The sequence below is a fragment of the Catharus ustulatus genome, chromosome 1, assembly GCF_009819885.2.
Source record: "Catharus ustulatus isolate bCatUst1 chromosome 1, bCatUst1.pri.v2, whole genome shotgun sequence".
NCBI classification, from domain to species: Eukaryota; Metazoa; Chordata; class Aves; order Passeriformes; family Turdidae; genus Catharus; species Catharus ustulatus.
In genome coordinates, this window is record NC_046221.1 from 121,809,841 (window position 1) to 121,830,486 (window position 20,646).

The 20,646-nt window shown below is 38.4% G+C and overlaps 1 protein-coding gene across 1 annotated transcript in view; it reads left to right on the top strand.

Annotated features, from left to right (window-relative positions):
* The first annotated feature begins 3,667 nt into the window (after positions 1 to 3,667).
* Positions 3,668 to 20,646, top strand: part of FAM110B (family with sequence similarity 110 member B) — an 83,263-nt gene continuing 66,284 nt past the window's right edge. Inside the window, exon 1 of the mRNA XM_033071922.2 lies at positions 3,668 to 3,798. The gene's annotated coding sequence lies outside the window, so the exon portion shown is untranslated. The remainder of the gene's footprint in view (positions 3,799 to 20,646) is intronic.

Consider the following 20,646-nt stretch of genomic DNA (forward strand, 5'->3'; position numbering starts at 1 on the left):
ACTTTTAAAGATGTTGCTACATCTTTGTTCTAGTTTTCCACTGGATCTAACTCTTGCTTGGGGAAATTAGCAGTATTTTCATCAAACTTTGCAGGGAGTAAGGCTCCTCTAAGTTTCATATAGGTGTCTTACTTTGCGATGAAATTTATTAGTCTTGATCTGTATTGGGATGAATACCTCTAACAACTGGATATCAAGTCAGAGAACATGAGTGTTATTCCACCTCAGAAGTAAAACCTTCAGTACTGAAGATACTTTTTACTAGCCAACAAAAGTAATATAGAGTAATAATTAAAGTATCAGTGTGTTAAGTCTGAATGTATTAATTGTGAGAAGTGTCTGACTTGAGATTTTTATGTATATCTTTCATTTGATTCCTCAGTCTTTTCAGGGGTTTATTGCTAAACATGGGAACAGATTACAGTTTAGTTTTATTGTTGATGTAAATGTAAGTAAGTCTGCCTGCAGGAGTAGAAACTGCCAGTTAGTGGATATGGATCCTTTCTAACAAAACTCCACTAATGTTTTTGAAAATTGTGTTTTCTAAATTGACTATACCTTTCAGTTTATGCTTGATGTGAGATTTTTGCCTGAAAATTATGGGAATGTGAGATTAGTGAGTCTGTACTTGCTGCCTGTGAAAATGTAGGGTCTGCATTAAAAAAGTTGAATAGTTTTTCACAATACACGTTGCTAGATAATCCCTTGTTTCTAGTTACATATATAGCTGAGGTCTTCTCTACTACTACTGCTTTGTTAAATGACTTTATTCTCTCACAGAAGTTTGGCTGCAGAGAGCACTAATATCTTTTTTAGACACAGAAAGTACATCTTACTTGTTTAAGTAAAGATATTCCTCCAGCTGCCTAATTTCAGTTTCCTGATTTATGCTTCTTCTCCGTGACAGAGATTAAGGTAACGCCTTATCAAAGCATCAGGTTGTCAAATGCTTAATCATATGCTGCTGAGCTTCCATATCAGCTTATTTCTTTGTAAAGAAATCCTATGTTTTTAAAGACTTTAGTTTGGATTATGGAAACCTCATGGTAGACTTGAGTGAGGTTTGAAGGTTTAGATTGATGCCTTTGGGATTATTAGAATAAGAAGGCTATTCATTCAGTCATGAATCCTTCTAAATTTCGTTTGGCTTCCCTACCATGAGATGTGTATTTTTGTAAGTATTAAAACTTTGATTTTATACTTAGCAAGAGAGGAAGAACATAGCAATTGAGGATCAAAAGTCCTTTCAGAAAATAAAGCCCAAAGACTTGTTGATACTGGATACTGAAGCAGGAAACTACATGTGTCATAAAAGGCTCCAGCTTGTTGGATAAAGACTGAAACTCAGGATGTAGTCTATAAATACAAAACAGGTCCATAAAAATATTTTTTAAGTGCAGTTCTGAGCACTTTAGAGAAGCTGACTGATAACTGTGCAGCTATTTAATATAAATATATTTGTGCAGAGTGCATACACACACATACACTCAATACCATACTTGCGTCTTTAAATATGAATATATTCAAGTCAGTGATATTTATTTTCCATGTGAGACTGGTAACACTATTAATACCAGATATAAATTTGGGATCATATTTTTTGTAGATTCTAAACCAGCAATTTAGTGCAGAAGCAAAAGAAAGGGACTCTGGTTTCAGCAGGCAAAAGGGAAGGAGTTTGTGAAGTTGAATATTTACCTGCACAAAATACTATAAGGAACCTTTTTTTTCCGTACAGTATTTTGTCACAAATTTTTGTTTTTAAGCAGTACATCTAGCAGTCTTCTGGGGATTTTGGGAATATCTTCTATCCTGACCACTTGATAGGTGTTAAAATTTGTCACTCAGCTTGGAAATAAAAGTGTTTGTACTTGAACTTGCTCAGGCTGTTGGCCAAGCAACATGGCTGGAACAGATTTATTACCTGCAGCTAATGACCACGTTCACTTTTTTCCCTTTAACTTGTCAAATATGAACTTAAGAGATCCTTTTGCTTGCACAGTTGCTTTGGTTTTTGGACTGAAATGAGCATCATTCAGAATTGCTGCTTAAAATACAGTAATTTGGATATCAGAATAATGTGTAATAATACAAGAGTGTAATTCTTGCTGATAATCTGTTGTGCTTTGTTGTACTAAATGTGGCAAGGTTGAAAAACATTTTCTCTTCTTGACATGTTTTTAATTTTATTTTTTTTACCAAAACCAGAATAACAGTGCTACAACAGGCTCATAATAGCTGAGTAGCTGTAATGCTGCATCACTCTGAATATGCTTATGCCTTCATCTTTCTTTTGTTATTTTTTTCTAATTTTAAGTACAGTAATTTCATGACTATAAGGCGCACCCTTTTGACTAAAATGTTGGTCTGAACCCGGAAGTGCACCTTATAGTCGTGAAATTACTGTATTTAAATGCCAATACCAATCGGTCTGAAATCCCCTTTGTTACTTGTTTCTGTTGTACCACTGTTTCAAAGGCAGTCTCCCAAGATGAGTCTTCATCCACCCACCCAATGCAAACTCTTCAGCATATAATGTCGAGACCCAAACTCAGGTTCCCTGAAGACTGTGAGCAAAGAAGCCCAAGGCAATTGGTATCTGATGAATATTGCTGCCTGTTTGGTTTGTTAATAGTATGAGACCAAAAATGGTTTTCTTGAACTTGTGCTTAAGCTGTTTCTGCATATATTTTTGAGATTTTTGTTACAGGAGCCCTGTCTTTCATCACATGATATGTAACTTGACTGCAGTCCTGTTTCTAGAGTGAATAGCTGATTAGAAAATTAAAGAAATTTGAAACCACTCAGAGTTGTTTGCTTAAAGGAAGCTGCTGTGCCATCTGCTTGTGCCAGTAAGGGTGCTTGACCACATACTGTCAAATAAAACCAAACCACAGAAATCTCATGTACCCAAGTACTTTTCTGTGTGATTAGAGCTGTTCTTACCTCAGGTGGCATTTTGAGAAAAAGAACATAAACAAAGATTTAGGTCACAGCTTGTAAGTTACTAAATTCTGTATGGTTGTTTTGCATGTAAAAAGCAGTGGTGAAATGCATTCATTTCAGGAACACAATTTCATTATCCTTCCCTTCTGATGGTGGAATTTAAGGATTTTTATTTTGAATTTTTCTGAGCATAAGGCATTGTTCTGGAGTGAACTTTTAACAAGGACTGCTGTGTCAGCTGGGTGGAGGTCATGTGCAGGGAGGCTAGGTGGTTTGCAGGCGGGGTTTCTTGCCTGCAGGGATGCTGCATTATGTGAGTCCCCTGAGAAGATGATGTGTCACACTTGTGCTCTTTGCCTGAAACATTTCCAATGCATATCTTTGAGCAGTTTCAATGTGAGGAAAATAATGACATGAGAGAAATTCAGAATTGGTACCTGTAGGTCAGCTGTTAAATTTCAGAGCTTGGAGATGATGCTGTTGGGACTGGCCTTATAAAGGCTAGAGACTATCTATAGCTGACTGAACGCTTGTCCAGTATTGCTAAATAAGCACCTCTTTGCAGCCTTTAGGTCTATAAAAGAAGATGTAGGGTTCTAATTCTGGAAATTTGCATTGTTTAAACCAAGATGCAGCCTTTAAGGACACTGTTCTCTTATCCATTCTAAAACTGTGGCTTTGATGATGAAGCTAAATGTCTTCCTTGTTGCTGTGTCTCCAGGCACTGCTGCTGGGAGCCACTGGGAGTTCCAGGGTAAGGAGACCTGACTTCATCTGGAGACCTCTGCTAAAGGTGAAGACCTCCTAACAGGCCAGACAGTCTTGGCAGGAGTTCAGAAGTCTTACATCAAGGTAAAGTGATTAATTTTTCAAGCAAATTGAATTGTTTGACACAATTTTCAAAATAAGGATTTTTCTTTTTGTGAAATAAACGCTCAAGTGCATCTCTGAGCTTTCTACTTCTTTTGTGTGTGCAGCTCCTTGCTACCTGATCCAAATGTTGTAATAGCAGATGCTGTGGGCGGGGAGAGGAAAACAACATAATATGCATTGTAGGTTTGAGCCAGAAGTAATTCCTTAGATTATTAGTAGAAAGATATATCTACAGTTCTTTGTTGGCAAGGGAACAGGCTGTTTCTGAGCTTTACAGCATGCTCTCTTTTTAGAATCATATCCTACTTCAAGTGCCACATTCAGAGCTCGCTTTGAGTGGCCACAAAAATATGAAAACACTCCTTGGTATCTTCAGCAATGGGAGAAGAATGAGGTTTGTATATGATGATTTTCTGTTTATCATCAGTGTGGTGATTTCTTAGCATCCAGAACCTGTTCTTTCTAGTTCAGGATACATACTGGTGGAAGAAAAACACATGTGATCCCGAGAACTGTGTTGAACTTATCAGTGTTACAGTTGCACCCACTTAGGGAGATGAGACTATGCTATGGTTTTGATTGCCAGTGTTTTGAATGTAGTGATGATATATGCAGGATCTTTCCTTCATACTGACAAGATCAATTGAGCTAAGTGTAGAGAGCTGGCAGAACAGTGAGTAGTAACAGAAATGTTTCCTACAGATTTATTTAGGATTGAATGTAGGTACTTCTAAAATTCTCAGCTTCTCCATTTTCAAAAGCTACCTGTTGAAAGGTATTAACGTCATTGTTGAAAAGTTTCCTGAATGAACGTTTCTTGATTCACCTGAGAAGAATTGCAGATTTTTCTAGTTAACCCTTTATTGATCTTAATTTAAACTGAAATTAGAGCTCTGAACTAGATGTAAGTTCATTGTCCTTCCATCCATGGAGTAAAATCAAAATCAGTGTTAAGTTCTCCCATTAGCACATCAGTGCTTCAACTCAAAACCTTCCCTCATGATCTGCTCACATCTGGGGGTGAGTGCAGTATCATCCCTTTGCTGCACCATGCCCTCTCACTTTGCTTCGCATTTCTTGGATTTCAGCTGCACCTGTGTTTCTCCAGTCCACTAGCAAGGTCATTTTGAACAGCTGAGGACACTGTATTCAAACCTTGACAGAGCAGAAAAGCTGCTCCTGATGGTTACAAAGTGATTTTAAATTGAAGGCAAAAGCCCCTTCCAGAAATACTTGTCTCTGTAATGTTTCGCTTTGTTACATTTGCCTTAGGGGTACACAAAGCAATACAAGTTGAGAAAACCATACATTGCAAAGACGTAGCATTTCTTCTGGGAGTTATTTAAACATTTATTTATTTTAGAAGTGAAGTTTTATGCATTGAGAGAGTAAAGACTTCACAGAAGGTATCTTCATAATCCCTTGGGGTGCATGGAAGTATCTAGGTGGGGTGGTGGTTAGGTTTCAAACAGAACGGTGTCAGTGTAGTGTTGGGTTTTGGTGATGCACAGCATCTGTGAGTGAAATGCAGCCTTGAACACTCTCACTGCTTCCAGCAAGGCAGTTTGTTCTGTGCCTCTCTGTCTCTTGTTTCCCTTTGTTGGAGGGGTTTGTTGCTAACTAGAAACACATGATATGAGACAGACAAATGTTCTGGTGAAAATCAAGGACACTTCTTAGCTGTGAAGATTTTACATTTGCCCTAGATTCCTTTTTTTTTTTTCCCCTCATTGATGCAGCTGGAACCGTTGTAAATTATATGAATAATTGATCAAGGAGTTCTTGTTACCTCAAATCATGTTATGCTTATTGCTTTTTATATCTGTGTTGCTCTTTGTTGTACTACAGCATTGCTCCTATGCTGTTCTGTGTGTGTGGTTTTTATGGCCTCAAAGTTTTCTTCTGCTTCTGACCCTTTGCTCTTCCCCTCCTTCCTCTTCCCTGCAAGAACATGTTGTTTCTGCTTCAGTATATTCCATGATCTAAGTGAAAAGCAGGGTCCTTTTTAATAGACAGCAACACGTTTTAAAAAGCCCTTCCCAGCCCTGGGAACAGTGAAGTGCACACATCTGGTTTCACACAAGCATGAATTGCTGGCTTCACAAACACAGAGCATGTAGTCCTTGCCACAGAGTTAGCTAAAGTGTTCTGTAACTTGAGACACTGTTTGAAATAAAAACAAAACTGTATAGCTTCTTTACCATGCTAATGGAAAACATTTAATTTGCTTTTTTTCAAGCCAACCAAAAGTATGACGCAATGCTGCTCAGGCAGATTTACAGTGCCTTTTCTTCCCTAGAAATCAATACAACTTGGAGGGACTGCTGTGGGAGCTGGCTAGCTGACTGCAATCCAGCTGCATTCAAATGTAAACTTTTGTACCACAAACCAAAACCAGTGATTTTGATTTATTCAGGCATCACTGTATCTCTGAGATTGTGGTGTTGGATTTATTCTTTACTTTATTGCCATTAATACAAGATTGGATTTCAAAATAGCGTGTTCAGTGGGCTTGCAATTTTTTTTTTCATTAAATCATTCAGTGATTTTCTGTGTTTCCTGAATCGAAGTGCTTAGGTTTGTGGTAGTGATATCAGCAAAAGCAGATCTATATACGTGGCCATGTGTGCCTTTCAGTATAGTCTTTTCCTGCTCCCCTTAAAAACAAACCAAAGAAAGGCAACACCAAAAAGCAGGCCCTCATTCAGTGTGAGCATTAAGGGCTAGCATAATTGTTTTCCACTTTGTACAGAGTAAGCCCTGAATATTAAATGTTGTTTGATTTCTGTCCTGCTAGAACAGGTAAAATGCAAGAGTTTTGTGTGAGTCCAAAAACAGTTTCTAGAGGAGAACCATGAGGGGTTTTCATAAGTGAAGCCAACAGTGCAGATTTTCATAGTACACCATTTATTTTGCCTTTGTTTTCTTTCTGATTGCTCACTGCCTCCACTAATAGCTTTGACGTTATTTAAACTCTCCCCTATAAGAGGCTGTTAGTGTTTCTCTCCTTATTTTTTTCCCTAATGAGATTTCAGTCTTGCTTAAGAGCTTTCCTTCTGGCAGAAAGTCTTTTCTAGAATGGCCCTTAGGGATCCCTGACACTGCTTTTCTCCCCGAATGCTGTATTTCTTTGGGAAGTCTGTCACTGGTGGTCTGTGTCTTGGTCATACTTATTTCTACCAAAAGTAAAATCACAACTTGATTGCTAGCTTGCCAAAAGGATATTGCATCTTCTTTTTAATAAGAAAAGTTCTGCTTCCGTTTCTCATGCAACTGTGATCCAGATTTTCTTATCCTCCAGCCATTTTTCTCTCATACACTTAACAATCTCATAGTGAATAAACAGCTTGAGAAAACAGTGTAGAGGAACTGAGAACCTTTCTGCAGGGATGGCTCAGGATGTCATGGGTTAGCAAAGAGGAGCAGACACATTTTGGAAATACATTTGGCCCATAGGTTTTGTGTTTGATCGTTCCAAAGTTCCTGTTAGCATGAAAGGTCTGTCATAATAGTTCTCCTTTTGCCATTTTCTCTGCACTAGCAGTCCAGCCTGGAGTATGCCATAAAGACTTCTAAAGCTACACTTTGAATAAAGCTTACATTTACTACAGAATATTTGCTTTGCATGGTTACAGTACAAGCACTGTATTCCTGTGTAAACACTGTAATGAAGTTGTTAAGAAGAAAAGACATGCTTACAGCATTTGCACTAAAGTTCATGGAGCATGAGATAGCTGCGCTTAGGATGCTGGTACTTTGAAGGGATTAAAAAAAGCTTCTCAGAAATGAACACAACATTCTCAGCAAAACAGTGTGCAAGTGATGAGAAGAACGACACTAATTATTATGTAGAGAATAATCTGATTTGAAATGCCACAGTGGAATCCACTTTATGATCTGACCTTCCTACATATGAATTGAAGAGCAGGACAAAGTACCGGACATGACCTAAAAATGGTAGTCTGGAAACCTCTTTAGGTATGTTGGGTCTTATTTTTGTCTAGCCTGAGATGTAGTTGTAGTTCTTTAGTCAAACCTGAGTAAACAGGTTTCAGTGTTCATGTTGTACTCATGGTTCCAGCTCTGCCAGACATAGCTATTTTATTTTAAGAATTGCTCTTACTTGGAATTTGAGTCCTGCTGGAAACAGTATGCTGTCAGGAGGATGCAGTCTTGCTGTTAAGAAACTTAAATAAGATAAGGCTAATCCTATTGTATGCTTCTACTTTCAGAGGTAGTATGGAAACTTGCCTTTCCTAGGTAGGGCACCATACCATTCACCTGCTTTATGGGTTTTCACTCACATTTTTTTCTGAATTGCTGGCTTGGTTAGACATTAATAGTCAAAATGTTTCACACATTTGTAGATGGCATTATACTGTGCCAACTTTCAGACTTGCAGAAAAATAAACCAACTCTTGTTTTTTATGAGTCAAAGAAGGTGAGAGAAAATAAATTTTCCTATAGTCTCTTTGATTATGCCAAATTTAAGCTTATTTTATATGGGATGTTTAAATTTTTTTTTTAAATTTATGTATCAGTAGAGACAGACTAAGGATTAGGATACTGAATACCTGTGATCTTTTGCTGAGGTGATTTATAAGTTTCAAAAACAGAAACTCTTTGCGCATAGTAAGATGTTTGTATTGTCATTTTGGATTGGTGCTGAACCAAACTTTGTTATCCTGCTTCAGGAAGAGGTAGTATTGGCTATTAAAAAAACCCAATCAACAACAGCCAAATTTAAGAATTCTCCTACAGGTGTAGGAGGATAATGTACTTCCATTATTTGTTCTTACTTTGATCATTTGCATTTAGAGATTAAACTGCAAAATTACTTCAGAATGAAGTTATCATTTGAGTTGTCTAAATCAGCTTTAGGTTTCTTAAAACTTGCAGCATAACAGATGATTTGTAGTGAATTAGGCTGTTAGAATATATGTTCTTGAAATAAGTTGGTTTAGAAAAGGCACACTTTTCAAGCTCTCCTTTCAAGCTCTCCTAAAAATTAAAACTTTTCAAATAATTTAATCTTAGGCAGTGGTTAGATGTCTGTGCTTGAGTAATTAGCAGTTGTCTCTTCTCCTTTCTTCTAGAGGACCTGAAGCTTTTATAAGACCACATAGTTATCAGTAGGTTTTGACTCACTGGGAAGATCTAGATTAAGAGCAGAAACTTTTTGTTGTTAAAACAGCAGCTGACTTGGTGTGTGCCCTTGGGCATGTCCTCTTGACTTCCTTGCACCAGTTTACCATTGTATCCACTGCTATTGCCATCACCATAAAGTTCTTTGTAAGCCTTTAATCAAAATACACTTGAAGCTGTTTATTATTCTGAGTGTACTCAACTGCATTTGCTATGCAGTTCTGCATATGGCAGTGTAAAGTGCAATGGAATTATGCAGTTTAGTTTATAAAGAACTTACACAAAATAAAACCACCTTGTGCAACATGTATTAGAGTAAAGGAGATTTGAAAACAAAAAAAAACCCACACGCACACAGTTTTATTTTGGATTTGCCAGAGTACACAAAGACTGCTAGTGGGGGATAAAACTGTTTGGTTAAAAATGGGAATGCTATGACTATAAAAGTTGAGAGGGGAAAAAAAAAATCTGTCCTAGAAGGGCTGCGTGGCAGTCTTAATTTGCCTGAGTCTTTAGCAGAGATTTTCCACTTCTGTTTCTGCCAAGTAAATTAAATTTATGAAGAGAAGCTAAACTCCAAGGGTTGGATTGTGAGTATCTTTTGACAAGGTTAATGTGGTGAAGCAGATTATTGATAATAATGAGCTGACATTTAACAGTGGACCAGCTGAGAGATCCTTGTGTTCCTACGTAATGTGAAGATTGAGTGTCCTGTAAGCTTATTGTTTTATGTTTTGTACTTGCTTTTGCATGCATGCCAGGACATGCTCTGGGAAGAGGCATAAACTTTTTTTCCTTTTTTCTCTCACAAATACATTTCTTTCCTGTCTAGAGCTGGAAAAGAGGAGCACAAGAGGGGTTTTGTTAAATACAGCAAAATCTAATTACAGCTTGATTTAAAGCCACATTTACACAATGGCTGAGGGGTGAGTTCACTTCTACAAAAACAAACTTGTTGGCTTCCTACTGTGCATTGGGGAATGTGAAGATGCATGTCCTGGAGAGCAGCTACCTCCCTCTGCTGGCACCAGCTTTTCTTACTCTGTGCTACAGCTCTGCTACATGATATAAAAATACAGCTGTACTCCTATGCAAAAGAACAGTGATGAATGAATTCATGGTGAATTCATGAATTCACTAGTGTGTGCTCATCTTATTGGTTATGCCTCAGGTAATACATCATGTGTTCCATGTGATAGGCCTGATGTCTGTTCTCTACGAGCTGTAGAAACCTTGTTTCTCTAAAGGAATGGTTGTTTCCTCCAATCTGTATCTTGAACAGTTATGTCCCTGCTGGTTCAAAGGGAAAATGTGGATGAGCAAACTACATTTTGTTGCCATTGTGGTTTTCACTCTGTGCACCTCTGGGAAGTGCAAGACCTCATTTTGCTGAAGTAGCTGAAAGTGTGGTTTTCTTTCTTCAACTAGTTCAGGTGTTCCTTTAACTCGATTTCTCAGATGACAAAGTTGCACATCTGCAGCTTACTGAAAGTTCATAATTTGTAGTATGTTTTGTTTTTCACTTCCTGAGATACCTTTAGCTCAAGAACCCCATCACAGGCGGTTTCATAACAGCAGCTCGTAGTTGATACTATGATCTTTATTCTTCCCTTGTTTCTGGATGCATTTTTAACAGGTTTTTATTACTAAGCTTGCATTTTATGCTACTACTACTGCTCCCATTTCTGCTACTCTAGTTCATAAGAATTAGAATAGCAGAGTTTAGAGATTAGGTGTAGGCACTGCCACTGTCCAGAAGAATGAGGCTCTGTGGAGGTAGATGGTGGCTGGTGGTGAGGCTGAAGTTTCTGTGCTGCTCAGCAGCATTGCTGAGCCATGTTTGGAAGCTGCTTAGTGAACAGATTTGTGAGAGGCTGGAGCAAGTGGGAGGTCTTGGGAAAGGAGGAACAGTTGTAGGGTAAGAAGGGAGGGAAGGGGTCACCGATACTCACAGAAATGAGGGAGGGATAGCAAAGCTTGCTCTGAAGAAAGCACTACAGACACACTGGTCTCATGTCAACCAGAAATTCTGCAACTGGTTTCTCAACAGGAGAGGATGTGAAGGGTAGAGGTGTATGGGTTGCCTCTACCTTTTCTTCTGATGACTTTTTGTTGTTAAACACTTACAAAAAACCAAAACCAACAATCAATGGTTTGATAAGATTCTGGCTGCTATTCAGTGTTGATAAGCAGAAGTGACTTGGTGTGAGTTGCAAACTTTGTTCTTTTGGAAACTTTTCTTTCAGCTGTGACAATTGTAAAGTGATTCTCCTAGGAGATGCTCAGGTCTTCCACCCTCACCCCTAATAACTACACAAGCTAGGTGTTTCTGCTGTTTCTTTAATGGATACATGTTCAGAGAAATTCCATCTTCAGCTGTATTAATTACCAGAGGTACACTATCAAAATACTAGGTATGTGATCTTATAACTTCCATGAAAGAGCCATAAAACATAAAAACAACCAAATTCTGGCCCTTGTGAAATTTTTATAAGGAAGATTAAACTTAAATTTATGAAGAAGGGTATTCCAAAAACATTGGATCCAATTACGTTGGATCTTCTCTCTGTTTTAAAGAAATTTAACTCCTGTGGTAGGTCTCATTTTTATTTAACAAAAATATTTTTGAGGCCCAGTCCAACTGAGAAAGTTTACAGAACTAAGGCATTGGGTGGGATAACCTTCCTGTTGCATCCTAGATGCGGTTGTACCTGATGTACCAAATGGTGGCAGTAGGACACATTAACCAATTGGTGGCGGATTTCAAGCATTGAGTGCCCACTGTGGATTTTTCACTGAGCCCTGGCTAGCGTTGACCAGTGGGTGGTATGGGGCATTGAGCTGTTCAGAAGGCAGTGGTGATGTGTTTTCTGCACCAAGAACTCCTCTCCTTCATGGAGGAAGCAGCTCTCTTTATCTGCAAGGTGGTGAGTGCACTTCCAGTGGAGGACCTCAGTGGAATTTTACCACTGTCATTGCCAGTTCTGGAGTGGTCTCCCAGCTTACAAAAGCTGCATCATGGCACCAAATGTAGCTAAAATGTGATAGTGGGTGATCCAGAATTACCTGCTCTGCAATAAAATTCAATGTTTCCACCTAGGCCTGTTTCTTAGAAGGTGTGTTGAATGAAAATAGTCCTTTTTTTTTTTTTTTTTCCAGAGGAACTGGTGCTAGGCTCTGTGATCTCTTGAAGTCTGAAGAGCACAAAGAATAGAAAATAAATTCTCTGAACTCTTTTGCAGCTGATTTTGTTTTTCCACAATTGTACCTGAGTCCTCCTAGAATGGCACAATGTAATGAGAAGAGCTTGTTATCCCAATAATTAGCAGGTTTCTTATTAACAGACTTCTTAATAGACTTAAGTATAAATACTTGTGCCAGATAAGTGCACAATTTGGAAGCTGAGTCAGCCTTTCCTGATTCGAATGTGTCGACATCTTCAAAATATTTTCTGATCTGTAAAGTATTTTTCAGAAAGAAAGATGTTTTTGCATAGATCTGTTTAATACTGTTTAACAAAAAAAAGTTAAAAAATAATATCACTGTGTCTCTTTTATTGCTGCTGCCTGCTGCAGCCACAGTTTGTAATTTATACTAGGTTAGGTGCTCTAAGCTTTCAAAGGAGTGAAGTATTTTCTCCTGTGTCATATAAACAATATTTGATCAGAAGCACTCTAGAGTGAACAGCTCAAATAAAGAAAGAGCAAGATAAATGACCTCACCCAAAAAACAGTAATTTCAATGTGGTTTAGGTTGTCTTAATCTGGAACTGTTTGGCATTAAAGTGTAATCAGTCTGATTTCCAAGCTTGCTATATTCACATCAGAAAACTTCATTTCAAACTGTTGCCTGTGGATTATTTCTGTAGGGGTTTGTCTTCTGTAGAGCTTTCTGTTTGTCATCTCTCTTCTCTTTCTGTGTTCTACTAACAAGAACGTGTTCAAAAAAATTAATAAATCTATATAAACAATGCTTACTTTGTGACTGTTTCAAGTTGCATCTCAACTCATTTCTACAGGAACGTCTTTTGCAATGCTCATTCACTTTTTTCACTGCAACAGGCAGCCTGTAATGAAAATGTTGACTCACCTGAATGATGTCTGTTTTTCTCTAGATCAGATTGCAAGATAATGTTAAATTGCAAGTATTAGATCACATTTCCTTGGACAATTGCTTTTGATTATACTAAGTTACTGCACTCATCTATTTAAGTCACAGTCAACATTTTTAATATCAGTCTTAAAGGAAGCAGGAGAAGGTGTCCTAAGTGGTGATGTCTCCATATCTTGTTAGCTTAAAATATTTTAAGTCTCTTCACATTAATGGTACTCCTTGTACTAAAGAACTTTGTATAAAGAAAGAAATTTATTTATTTTGTAACAAAAAATACAGGTAATCTTGGTAAGGGGGGTGGGGCAGAAGGAATTTCTGAGATGTAGCCTGGATATGCACATAGTGTAGTCTTTCATTCTTTAATAGATTGCATGACAGCAGCCTTTAATTTTTGAATGCTTTAATTCTAGGGCAAGTACTCAAATGACTCACCAGTTATCTAAAGCATCAGGTAACTATACCTATCTTTAGCTTTGTTCTGTCTTCTTATCCTTGTTTCTATCTTAATTTTCTCAGTGGTAGGCTACAGTGATTTTAATAATGTTTAGAAAAACAAAAGACCCAAAACAATGTGGGAAGTGTTCCCAAGTGGTCTCACGAATACACAGCCTCTGCACCTTTCTCTTGGGATAGCCAAGACATACAGAGATAAGTTCTTGGTCTCTTTCCACAGTACCTTCAAACACAACATAACTTGACCCCACCTGCCAATAGGCTGCACTTTCAGTTGGAGGTGATGCTATTCTCCAGGAGAGATATCTTCTCTCTGCTACCTGCAGCAGGTGCCTTCCTTTTGGTGGTTGGTCTTTGACAAGGCATGACCCTGGTTTTAGCTGCATTCCTGCTCCGCTGAGGGATTGCTGTGTGCCACAGAGCGTAGTATTTCACCATGGTGAAGGGCTCAGCCCTTCCAGCTAATTCTATCAAAGTGCTGAATTGCAGGGGTTCGGGCAAGAGATCAATACTCTTTTTCCATCTGATTGTCTCGAAGACTATGTAAATTAAATCTGTCTGTCTGTAAAAAAAGTTATGTCTACACGACAAGAAATGCAATTGGCAAGTATGAGCTACTGCTTGTTTTGCTGCTGGGAAGGAACTTGCCTGGATGATTTTGTTTTCAAAGTAGTTATTGGTAAGTTCCCCCGAGAGTTGTAATAGTGAGATGCAAATAATCTATACAACAATGACAATTCTACTGTTTTCCTCAAAAGTTGTGTAGATCTGCCTGCAGCAGGCTTTGCAAGTTGATGAGGTGAGCAAAGATATATTGCCACCTGGGAGGCATCCTTTGTTTTCTGGAGTTCTCTGCCTATTAATACTTTTTATGTGTATTTTTCTTGCCTTTTTCTTTGATACATGCTTTTTTGATTTCCTTTGGTTCTGTTGTGTTTAGGCTTTTTCTGACATAGTGTACTTCTCAAATTCACACATGCATCTCCTTCACCACCAGCTTCTACAGATTTTAGACTTAAATTTTTTTTTATATCCAGGCCAGCTCACTTATCCCCAGTTAGTTAGTTGTATATTTTTATTTTCTTGAGGAAGTTATCTGTAAATTCTGCTGAACATAAACTCAGATTCAGCTGCAGTTAGGGTGGAGGAGTGTCATGAGTTGGACACATGAGGTGTTCCTAATATATTATATCATTTGGAAGGCTTTATAGAGTCTTTGGTTTTACTCCAAATTTTTTCTTCCACTAGTTTTGGGATTCGAAATAATAAGTATAGAGAGGCCCAAAAAATGATGTGAATACTGCAAAACATGGCAATTTTCAGACTTTTTCTTTGTGCACTCTTAGGTCTGTGAAAGTTTAAATCTCAAATTCTGAATTAATACAGAGATGCGAAATAGTTCTTTGATCTGACATAAGAGTGTAGAATTTTAAAAAATAAATCAAACACCTAATTTGGGTTTTGGTCTCATTTTATTGATGTGATGCAAAACAATAGTGGAAGCTGCTTTTACCTGATATAGTGTACTAGTTTGCTACAAGAGTTTATTATATGTGGAGTACCCCAAGGGAAAATGAGCCTTCTAAATTTTTCCCAACATCAGTATGTCAAAGCTGTTTGTTTGTTTTAAATGAAACAGATGTGGAATTGTATAAATAGGGAAGTTGTATGTACTCCAAACAGCTTGAATACTGTAAGACAGATAAATTATTAGATTTTTGCAAGTTAGCTGTGCACATGCTGCAGCCTATGTGTTGAACTGATCAGCATGAAGACTCAGTACTATGTGGTGCAGGGTTACTCACATTGCTTCCACTCTGTCCTTCCAAATATTCGTGCTAGTGAGTGGGATATGGTTAGGATTGCCAGCAGCAGTCCAACTGAGTATAGAAATTATGACATTTTTCAAGTTGTGCCATTTTTCATAGTTATGCAGTTTCTGTTATAGAATATAAATAATGCCAACAGTGAAGTCTGTGTTAAACACTTAGGCAACTCTGAAACTTGCTAATGTTTCATTTTTCTAGCAACTCTTTTACTGTGGTTATGCTGCTTATGTTTTGACTACAGACTACTGGAATTTGCTTTGAAACTATCAGTGTCTGTTTTATTTGAGGATTACTCTTGGAGCAGCTTCTTCTATAAATCCTGATTAAGGCAGACTTCAAGAAGAGACTTTCTTGGCTCATGTCAGTAAGGGTTGCATTGTTGTAGAACAGGCAGGAGAGAAATGTTTTGAGACAGACTGAAAGGTCCAAGTCTGACTTCACGTAGTGTTGAGTGCTCACCTTTTGACCTTATCTTCCTCTGTTTGTGCCTACTTTCTGTAGGGACAGAAAAGGCTCCTGTTATGCTATTAAGGTTATGTTGTATGGGATTACTGATTTCACTTCCTACCACTGATATGTTTAGGACTTTAAGACTCACGGCTGAGAGTGATCCACTTGGTGTAGTGGGAAATCAATGGTCTCAAAAATGCACTGAGCTTCACTGGGTACATTATTAGAAAAGCTGAGTTGTACTTGCTGTATGTTGGTGCTCACAAACTGTATGTGAGTTTACAGTGAAGGCTAGGTTCAGGTAACCATTACCCTGATTTTTCCTAATCTTATGTTGATGTAAATTAATAAATGCCCGCTAACATGGTGTGTGTGTAAGCAGTGTTAAATTACAGTGCCTGTGAGGTGAAGATTGTTATGTGCTTGCAATTTGCTTAATTTAAAAATGAAAATTCTAATGCTTGTGCCTTTAGAAACTTGTTCTGGAAGTGTGGTGGAGTTGCATCTGGGTCAAAGGTCTGAAAGGTTCCATCCAGTTTGGGTGCTTCATAAGAATTGCCATCTGAAGAAATTCTAGTTATTGACACTAGCAGTATTACAACTGCTAGCTTATGTGAAGCCACTGTACTGTGCAGATGTATGCTTCTGAGAAATTTGGCCCTTTTTTTTTCCTCCCAGGACTAGAAAAGGAAGGTGAAGAAAAGGCCTGCTATTTTGCTTAAGGAAGGTTTGAGAAGGTGGAACAGTAAGTAATTTGTCCCCAGAATGTGGCAGAATTCCCCTAGTGCATGTTTCCTGTCTTCTTCAGAGCACTTCTTAACTCTCATGCTAGATTTGGTAGGACCGTCACTCTCGCCTTCACTTTAGTTGGAGCACTATGCAGAGAGGGAAGTATCTGCTCAAATGTTCAGAGAAGGATGGAAAGGAAGGGGTGGGAGCCACTCGGCTTGAGGAATAGCCACTCATTTGTCTCCATTCATGCTAAGTATTTATAGCCCTTTTTATGTGACTTGTGTGCTCATTTTGCATTAGGGGATTGGACAAAAGCATCAAGCAGTTCTTGGAAGAAGGGTAAGGGGATCTTATCAGCTCAGCAAAATTTAACTTGCTAGGTGTACAAGCTGTCCAAGATGAAAGTATGCTCTTCTTTGGGAACATTATATGGAATAAGAGTCCTGATGACTCTTTCATAAAAGAGCTTTTGGCTTACTCTATTAAATAATTAAATCTCTCTTCCTGGAGAGGCTTTTCATCTGTGCCAGCAAAATGCTTCTGGCTTCTTGTAAGAAGACCGTGAGACTGGGTTCCAGTATGGCGAGTCACGGTTGCTTGGTTTTATATGGACACAATTTCTAGAAGTTTAATTATAATCTTACTAAGATTAAAATCTAAATTTATTTTACTTTTGGCTAAAAGGGCTTGACATTTAATAGACTGTCTTCAAACTTGTTAGCCTTGATTTCTGTGGTAACCAAAGCCATTGCATAGTTTTCTTCTGGGATTCATTGTGTTAAATATCTTCAATTCTGGTGTAAAGTAATAAGATCTTAGAGTTGCTCTGAAACCCTGAATTATGGGTGTGGACTGGAGACTTGAAGTCTCAAAGGTTTGCAATCTCTGAGCTCCCAGAGAGCTGCCTGGCAGCAAGGAGGGTTTTGTGCAAGTGCCTGTATGCATTAGTGTCTGCAAAGAACCACTTTGTGTTCCAGCAGTCGCACCTTGGCTTGCTTTCTAGTTGCATCTTGCAGCTCAACATAAACACCTCCTCACTTAGAGAGATGTAAGAGAGTGAAAAACAGTCTTTGAAGAATAAAAAAACAATGGGGTTTAGAGAGCCTGATGGGTCTTCATTGTCATCACAGAAGATCAAAGAAAACCTTGGAGCTGCTCTTTCTACTCAGAATTGGAAATAACATTCTTAATTACAGAAGTGAGTAGGTTTGACAGAGTTTTTTCTTCAAAGGGAGGAATGCTATACTTCATCTTTCAGCCTTTGCACTCTTGCTGCACAGCATTTTTGAAAAATTACACCTGTCCTGTAATGGAAGACTTGTATTTAAGGTTTTCCCAGGCCAATCTTATCTCAGGTGGATTTACTCAGCATCAGGTTGTGTCACCCATTTCAGCAAGGTGATCATAGTGAACGTGCTACTAAATGGAGAAGAAGAAAATGCCAGCAGGGGTGATGAAGATTAATAATGTGGAGGTGCAGGAAGTTTACTTTCGATATTGCAAGCTCTTTTATTCTGCTCTTCCACTAGGGAAATCAGTACTTGTCTATCAGCTCTCTGGCTTAAGTGATGCTCTCAGGTTCCCTATTTTCCACCAGCAGCTACAAAAAATGTGTCTCCACTTATGAAGCCCTTTTGTGGCTTGTTCCAATGTAGTTTTAATCTTCCATGTCCTTGTGAGCAGTTAACTTTTGCTACCATTATACCTTGTATCAGGACTTCAACATCTTACATCAGTCACAGGGGATGTTGGTTTTTTTGGGGGTTTTTTTGGGTTTCTTTTTGTTTTGTTTGATTTCTTTTTTGTTGTTATTGTTTTCAGTTATGGTTTTGTTTTGGTTTTTTTATGGTGCTCTTTTTTAAAACCTGTTTGTTGTTGTCTGCAAATGTATCTTTCTCACTTAACCATTTGGAAGCAGAGGCTGTTATTTCTATAATATATTTTCCAATCCTTGACTCGCTAGGGTCATGATCATTGATGCTATGTGAATCAGTCATGCATTGTATGGGATCCATGTTCTGGATGCACTGTTTAAAGCTGTTTCTGTGTTTATTGTAAACAGTGTGGTCCCTTTCTGTGGTTCACCAACTTTTGTGGCTGTCTAGCTGGTCAGCCAGAGGCTGTGAAATGGTGGCTACAAGGCACACATGTTTTTATAAGAGCCAAGGGATGGGGGCTCCAGGTGGCTCTTTAAAATGCTGTTTATTGTATCCAAATGATACAGCAATTCACAGGTCGTGGGTGACAAGAGCCCAGCCCGCAGCCACAGCTGGGGGTTCCTCTGAAGCCAACTCTAGTTCTGGTAACAATGCATTACTGTAATTTCATTATTATAAGCCGCACCATTTTGACGAAAATTTTAGTCCGAACCCAAAGTGCGGTTTATAATCAGGTGTGGCTTATATATGGACAAAGAACAAAAAGTTGCTGTTTTAGTTTGGAGGACAGGTGTCTGCTGAGAAAAGCAGGAACTTCTCTTTGAAATGGAGAATGTAAACCCCCTCCCTCCAAATTATTATAATTTTGAAATCAAGCGGCTCTCAGGCGAAGATATGGGAATTAGGAATAACAGTTCTTTTCTAGGGAAATTAAAATAGAAATACAGTACTACAAAGAAACAAACTCCAAACCCTGACAAAGTCAGAGTACAACCTGACACCCTGTCAGGCAGGGTGTTGGTAGCAGTCCCATTAAATGGTGGCTGCATCCTCCTGCAGTGACAGATGTGATTCAGTTGAAGCAGTGCTCCTGTACAAGGCACAGTTTCCCTCTGGAGGTCCAGTGGTGATGTGGAGAAATCCGGTTTTCCTCTGGAGTCCAGTGGAGAAAGGGGCTACCTTAGTGTCCCAAAACCTCTGTTTTTATCTTGGTAAGAAATGTTGGGCTCTTCCCCCTGGCGGGAGCAACTTCCAAAGGGATGCAGTAATTTTATCAGTCACACAGTGGGACTCAATGGGCCATTAGCAGAAAATGACTCCCTGGAGGAAGGATGGGGTGTGAAAAGATAAAGAACAATGCCCTGCCTGGTTTCAATGGATGACCCATTAGCAGAATATCTGCCGTTGAGATAAGGATCACTGCCCCCACCCTCAACAGATGGTCATAGAATAGATACCTTTTATCACACTCTGTATTGTAACGTGCACCTTATAATCAGGTGCGGCTTATATATGGACAAAGAATTAAAAGTTACTGGCACCCAGAAGTGCGGCTTATACTCAGTGCGGCTTATAATCGTGAAATTACTGTATATACTTTTCATTCTAGAACATCTTAAAACATAACAACCAATCAATACTTTTACTATTACCTATAACCTATCACAACTACTAACATTACCATATTCATGTTACTATTTTCCAATCACAAAAGTTTAGTATGTTACAGTTTAAGCTAGAAGTTGTTTTTCCGTTTTCTGGCAATGGAAAATTTTGAGATCTTTCTTTTTACTTGCAACATGGCACTTTTGTTTGCCTGTGAAAATCTTTTGTTTGAAGTGGATTTATCCTTTGCTCAGAGTCATAAAAACCCCTTCTAACTCACTTGCTCTTTGCCTTTTAGTTACTCACTAAGACTGCGTCAGCAATTCTTCTATATCAAAACTTGCTATCATTTCTATTCTTTCTTCAGATTCTACATTCAAAGATCTTCCTGTTATACATACATATATGTGAGACCTTCCTGTGAAATCCTTATCTTTTCCAACATGTTTTGGTCTTGATTTGCCTTGGTTGTGCTGACGAGTGTTGCACCTTTTGAAATGGACACTTCATACTGCATCTCTGCTGGTAAAATAAGTAAGGTGGAAATACAAGAGGGCACAGAGCATATTTGTGTAGTTTGAGGTGGCTGCTGAAATATGGTATAGATGTGAAGAAAACCTTGCACTGAAGAAAAAATGGGTGGAACTTGAGGAGGAAAGAAAAGTTGACATTGGTATGGAGATGTGTTGAGTGGTATTTAAGGGGAAGGTATTTCAGGGTGATTTGAAGTCTTTTACATGACCTTTTTTTTGGTATCTGTGTGTTATTAAGAACAGAATAATACTGTGTTATTCCACGTTTGGTTTTGTGTCCGAAGTGCAAGTGCTCTTGCAAGCTTCCCT